General features: G+C 50.3%; 1 protein-coding gene across 1 annotated transcript in view; it reads right to left on the reverse strand.

Moving 5' to 3' along the window:
• CACNA1H (calcium channel, voltage-dependent, T type, alpha 1H subunit) overlaps positions 1-6,252 on the reverse strand; it is a gene marked incomplete at its 3' end in the record, with an annotated part of 35,748 nt that overhangs the window by 10,255 nt on the left and 19,241 nt on the right. The window lies entirely within an intron of this gene.

The raw sequence follows: 6,252 nt of genomic DNA on the forward strand, positions 1-6,252 counted from the left end.
TCTACTGCTGACAGACGTCCACGGGGGAAAAGCCGGTCATTTCCTAACATCAGCAAAAAAACCAATTATAACAAAGAGCTGAAATCCAGCAGAGACGAGGGAAAAGCACTCGGCTTCTGTCCCCTCTCCCACTGGGGGCTGAGCAGGGTGGGAAGGAGTTCTGCGAGGACATGGGTGGCAGCAGGGCAGAGCCATGGGCACTGACAGCATCAGGACCAACTCCTACCAGGGGAACTGGGGAAAATATCGACTATTCCCTGGGAAATCACCAACAATCAGCAATCAGGAGCACTTACAGATGAAAACAATTGCAGAGGGTGCTCCAGAAGCTCTAGCTGAGTTTGCTGGCTCCCACCCAAGGGGAACAACCACAATAATCAAAGAAGGAGCAGAGAGGAACACCCGACTATCTGCAGAGAGCAGTGATTTTTCATCCGCGTGGGGATGAAGTGAGTTTCAAAAGCACACATCATTTTCCCATTTCACTGAGCCGGAGTCTCGGCTCAGCACTGCCTGAGCAGAGATAACAGGACGGTGCAGATGGCAGCTGAAACAACAGCTGTAATGATAGCATCTAAGGCAGCCCCAGTACTTCCAGCCTCTGAACTAAATTAACAGGAAGGGATTGACACTTAAGCTCCCCATCCAGGGAGCTGAAGAAAACTTTAGTAGATGTCAAGGAATCCACATAGTCTCATCCCTAAAGCATGCAGAATTATCTGATAAAAACCCCATACACTTTCCAGTGGCATTGAATCTCATTTAACTTTCAAATCACTGTCTCCAGAACCAGGATACATTTGGCTTTACCCGCACAGCCCATTTTTCTAACAACCGCGAGGGCCACGGCTCCCCTGCATTTTGGATGGCACTCTGGAGGAGCTCCGTGAGCAAGTCCATTAAAACACACGAGTTCCTACCAGACTTCATAAATCCTTCACGTCACTGAGAAGTGGAAGAACCCCTGAGGTCCATGGAGAGAATTACCCCCAATAACAAACAGGGAGTGGGTTTTGAAGTCTGTGACCCTGCTGATTAACAGCTCTGATCACTTCCATTAGCATTGACTTGTCTCCTCCAGTTTCCAGCATCAAACTGTTAATAAGAGTAATTTCTGCTTAAGCAGGAGCTAATTGAATGCAGCACGTGCAAATCTATAGGGCACCTCATTTCTCTGCTGTGGGAGTGCCCTGTGCTGCAGTAGTGCTGGGCAATTAAGTTGACCCCAGCTACAAGCCCTGTGCTGGGCAAAGCCAGCGGGCGCTGAAGGAGGGGAAACCTCGCTGTGCTGCCAAAGCTTTGATCGCTTGGCTAAGAGTAGCTGGCACAGGGCTGGAGAGATGTGCAATGGAGTTAAATAGAGACGTGGGATAAGAGGAAGTGGAAATACCTCTCAGAAGAGGAGAAGGTGCATGAACATGGGACCTTGTTGACTCCCAGGAAGAGCCTGGGACAGACAGAGGTTGTCCAAGGAGAGGCTGACTCACTGATCTGAGGGATGGACACACATGCATAAATATCCTTAAAAATCAAAGCCTAATGAATCAGATTCACACGGAGAAGCATCAAATATTTCACCGCTGGGAAAAGCTGGGCTGTACTATTACGGCCACAGTTGGAGTAAGCAGCTGGGGTGCAGGGTTGAGGTGGTGCAGCACTGGTTTACATCACTGTGTGATGCAGAGTCCCTAGTGCAGCACCAGCTGCTGCCTGGGTGTGGAACAGGTCTTGGAGTCCCTGCACTCCCAGGAGACAATTCAAGAGAGGTGGAAGAGTTATCAAAAATATTTTACAAAAAAAAAAAGGATTCCCTTCCATCCTGACCCAGAGGCCTGACACAAATCCATCCACATTAAAGAAGGGGAAATTTAGACGTCCTGGATTGACCTGATGTGAAGCCGCAGAGGTCAGAGGGGACACGATCTTGCCTATGACCACCCCGTGTAGCCAGACAAGGTCGAGGCAGGCAGCACACACCCTGTGAGCCGTGGCTCGTTCCTGGATCCTCCTCAGGAGGTGAACTTAGCAAGATCCCATTTTGGTATGCCTGACAAATCTGCGCTGCCCTCTGCCACTCCTGTGGCCAGCAGCAAAATGTTCAACTAGGCTTGAAACTGGTGGAGAATCGCACGCTCCTGACCATGAAGTTCTGGGCGGAAAGCGCTCTGATCTCCAAAACACTCTTGTTTCTGGAGGCAGTGCTCACAAACGGATCCACACCCGCTGCCCTCCAAGCCTGCCCGGGACTTTGGACACCACCACAAGACCTGGGGCACCAGCCTGTCAAATCCCCACTGCCCATCTCCATTACACCACTTCTCCACGGAGCAACCCAATTTTCCTCCCACATGGAGAAATCAATCAGTGGGTGTCACGACAGCTAATAACTTTCAGTTACCTTCTTCCCTGCACATCTAATTCAGGCAGAGCAGAAGCACATAAATACTATTTGGGAGACTATTATAAGTGCTTGAACCTAGAGCCTAATGGTTCCTCCACGCTGGCAGGTTTTCTAACGCTGCTGCAGTTACTGACCCTTCACCTTCTCCCTCGATCATCCTGGATACAGGAAAATTTCAAGTCCTCTGATGCTGATAAGGAAGATTCCCATGTCCTCCAGCCTCGACTGTTTACATAAATAGACACTTTAATGCATTTTGCCAGCAAGCTTTCCTCTGATGCTTTGGCACAGATGGTTGATACATCCATGCCGCAGCAGCTATTCGATTGTAATTTTACCAGTGACAACTTTACATCATCTGCTCCGTGTGCACTCCGGGCCCCTGCAGCAGGATGCACCAGGAATTCAGTTTGAGACACTGCCACGGGTGGACACTGCTCCTGCCTTCTGCAGATGGAGCGCGCACACCTTGGCTCCCGGCACTGCTGCTTTGTAGATTCCTACATCTCCTTGCTGGAGCTGGGGGTACTCCACAAGTTATCCTCCTGCTAGGGGGACATCAGGCATCACCTCTTTGACTTCCCTGAAGAATTGCCTCCCATGGATGATGAGCTTTTCTCCTTGAGTGGTATTCTGAAGAGTCATCCCCCCACACACCGTCATCTTTCCAGTTTGCTTTTAAGAATTCACAAAAGAGTCTCCACACGTCTGAACTAATTTCCTCTTCATTCCATCAGAGACACCAGAGTTTTGGACCACTCTAGATCCAAGCCCCCACAATCTCCAGCCTTGTATTTGAACTGACTGCAGCTCTGGGGAGGCCAGTGCAGGGCTCTCCGGTCTCTGGTTACATTAACAATGGCAAAACACAGCAGAGACGGCGGCTGAAATTCAAGCGCTATTTAAACAAATGAATATGTAGGGTATAGTTCATACAATGTGAGTTCAGACAAGGAAAATCGGAACAGCCAGGCAGCTCAATGCAAACCAGATTTTAAAAACAAAAACAAAACCCCAAAGCCCTTCCTCAAGGAAGCCCTTGCTGAATTCTTTCCCCTGCTGAGGGGTCCAACATCACGCCTTTTTTCTAAAGCCTTTGCATTTCACTTCAAGGAAGGACTCGGGAGTTAAGAAAAAAAGGCAGCACATTATGGAACACAGCCTGGCTCACAGCCAGGGCTGGGGGGAAAGCAGCACAAAAACCCTCTGGTTTAGCAGCACATTTTACTCCTGCTCTATGGTAGAACAAACTTTCGCAAAGCCCTCACCATTTGAACCCGCAGGGCTGCAGACTCTCAGCTTCCCTAAGGCAAATCAGTCAATTGGTTCACGAGTGTATTTAAAATCCCCCAGAGTCTACCTTTAAATCACCTTTATATTCCTCTACCCAAAGCTAATAGTTTCTACCTGCATTTTGCTTCATCTCTGTAGAAAAACAAGCTATTTAGTAGTCCCATTAATAATCCGCAGCAATGGGGTTGTCATTTCCCTGATGGAAAATTTCACACTGCTGCCCAGCAGCCGTGACGTGGTGAGTGCTATGCGCACCTCAAACCGCTCTGCTTTCCTCCCACTAGACCCGGCAGTAGGAGAACAGCAAGAGTAGGAGCTGGACGGGTGGGGAGGATGGGCAGGAAACGCAGAGTTGAGCCCAGTCAGGTGTACCTATGGCTTCACCCACATGCAGGAACCATGTGGAAGCAACCTGATGCTGAGGGAGAAAGTCAACAAGCTCATATCAGAACTAGCTTAGAGTTCCTGAGCCATACGATGGCAAAATATTAGTTGACAGTGACTTTACTGTGGAAGGTGGTCTATGGAGAGGAGCTTTGGGATGGCAGGTTCCACGAAGGAGACGAATTCCTGGGGAGATGAACTATCTTTGCTATGTGCGTCCAGCACCCCTGGCCATGGGTGCTTGGCCGGGCCAGGTTGACTGATGGTAAATACAAATGGTCGCCAAGAGGTGGGGGCCAGTGTTTTCACCACATTCCCGATTTCCACTCGTTTTGATGTGCTTTCAAAGAAGGTCCCGCCAGCCTGCCTGTCCCAAGGTGAGATGCCAAGCCTCCAGAGGAGCATACTTTTCTCCCCTGGCTGTAATGAGGACCTCAGCTAACCAGCTCCTGTCTTGAAGTCCAGGATGCTCTGGTGATGCCAGAGCTGCTGAATCCCACCCAACACTGCAGGGGCAGATGGGAGGGCAGAAGCCTTCCTGCTCCCAGGGTAACCACCAGCTTCCTCTCACACAATAGCTGCTAGCACGTCCTCTCCCCTCTGGCAAGGTGCTGCTAAAAAACACAAGGCTTTTGACATGGCACCATAAAACATATCCTGAAAGTATTTATCCTAATATAGCCCAGGGTGGCCTCCTGTGAAAAGCCCAGGAGGTAAATATCCATTAAATAAGCAGAGAGCTTAATATAGAAAGTCACAGAGTCAAGTACTCTTCAAGCCCCCTCACGCCTCTGCAAACATCAGCCAATGGAGATAAATTTGGCGCAGTTGATCACTTGCACTTTTAGGAAAGGCTCTTCTAAAAGAAAAAAATCTCGTGTTTCAGTGTTTATAATCTCTGCAGAAAGGCCTGGTCCAGCATTTCTGCCCTCTAATTCCTGCTCTCATAACTGTCAGATTATGAAACTGCAGGCTATAAGCCTCCTGAGTTTACGGAAAAACACCTCCCTGCTCTCTGCTGCCGCTTTGAGCAGATGAACTAATAAAAACAAGCTCCGCTATTCACTCCAAGTGCCTGGGGGAAAGGAATCTGGAACAGTAGTAGCTTCGAAATACCGTCAAAGAAAGCAACCACCCACAGCGTCTGGAGTCCCCCCACACTTATCAGCTCCCTTCACCTTGTTATCCAAAAACGACCACAAAAATCTGCCTGTTCCTGTCCAGCTGCCTGCTGGGGCTCAGCGCTGGCTGGGGCAGAGGCCAGCACCCCCCTGCCCTTTTTCCCCTGAGCCAATAAATTGAGGAGCTGGGTTGCCTTTAGGGTGTTTGATGATGGGAGCTTGCTTAGCCTCTTTTCCCCAGTGGGATGGTCGTCCTGGTACGCACACAGTGGGAGCTTACTCCAGCCTCTCTCAAAGATCTCCTGATGAAGGGTGACAAGATCTGACAACCAGCCCCTTGGGCAGTTGCAGCAAAGATACGGTGGATCTGCTTTCACCTTTCAGCCCAAGGAGGAATATACCTGCTTATTGGTTTTTGCAGGTCACCTCCCCCAGGTGTTTAGGAGATGATCTTCCTGATATTACTAAATAAAGGTGGAATCACTCGAGCTTCCCTGCAGAGCTCCCACCAAGGGCAACGCACAAAGGTGAAACCTGCAGCACTTCAGAGCGCGTCGCTGTGTAATGTGTGCTGAAAACAACGGTGAGCCAGCCAGACTGTATTAGGGCGTCAGGGAGAAGGTGCTGGCTAGAAGGGACACATTTAGCACAGCCCCATCACCCTGGCAGTCGGTCACTGAGGCATTAATGCCTCAGGAGGACACGGGAGCCTATCTGCAGCCACCACTGCTGGCACTGGGAGCTGTGGGAGAAACGCCTCGCCTCTGCGTGCAACTGCGAGCGACTCTGCAAACACAAAATGTGCCAGGAAGGGAGGAAAGTAAACAGCCACGGCTATGACACAAGGGTGTTCCCAGCAAAGGCTGGCACCGGGACAGGGGTGGCCACGCCTGTATGGGACAGGAGAGGTCTGCCATCCCAGGAGAAGCACCGTGTTGGACCAGCCACTGGGAGCCCTTGAGCATCGACAGGGTGTGTAACAAGGTTTTGCAGCATTTCAGCACCCCCACTAACGAACTCTTCCCCCCAGAGCCACACGAAGCCTGTGCCTGC

Source organism: Buceros rhinoceros, unplaced genomic scaffold (genome assembly GCF_000710305.1).
Source record: "Buceros rhinoceros silvestris isolate BGI_N320 unplaced genomic scaffold, ASM71030v1 scaffold8143, whole genome shotgun sequence".
Taxonomy (NCBI): Eukaryota; Metazoa; Chordata; class Aves; order Bucerotiformes; family Bucerotidae; genus Buceros; species Buceros rhinoceros.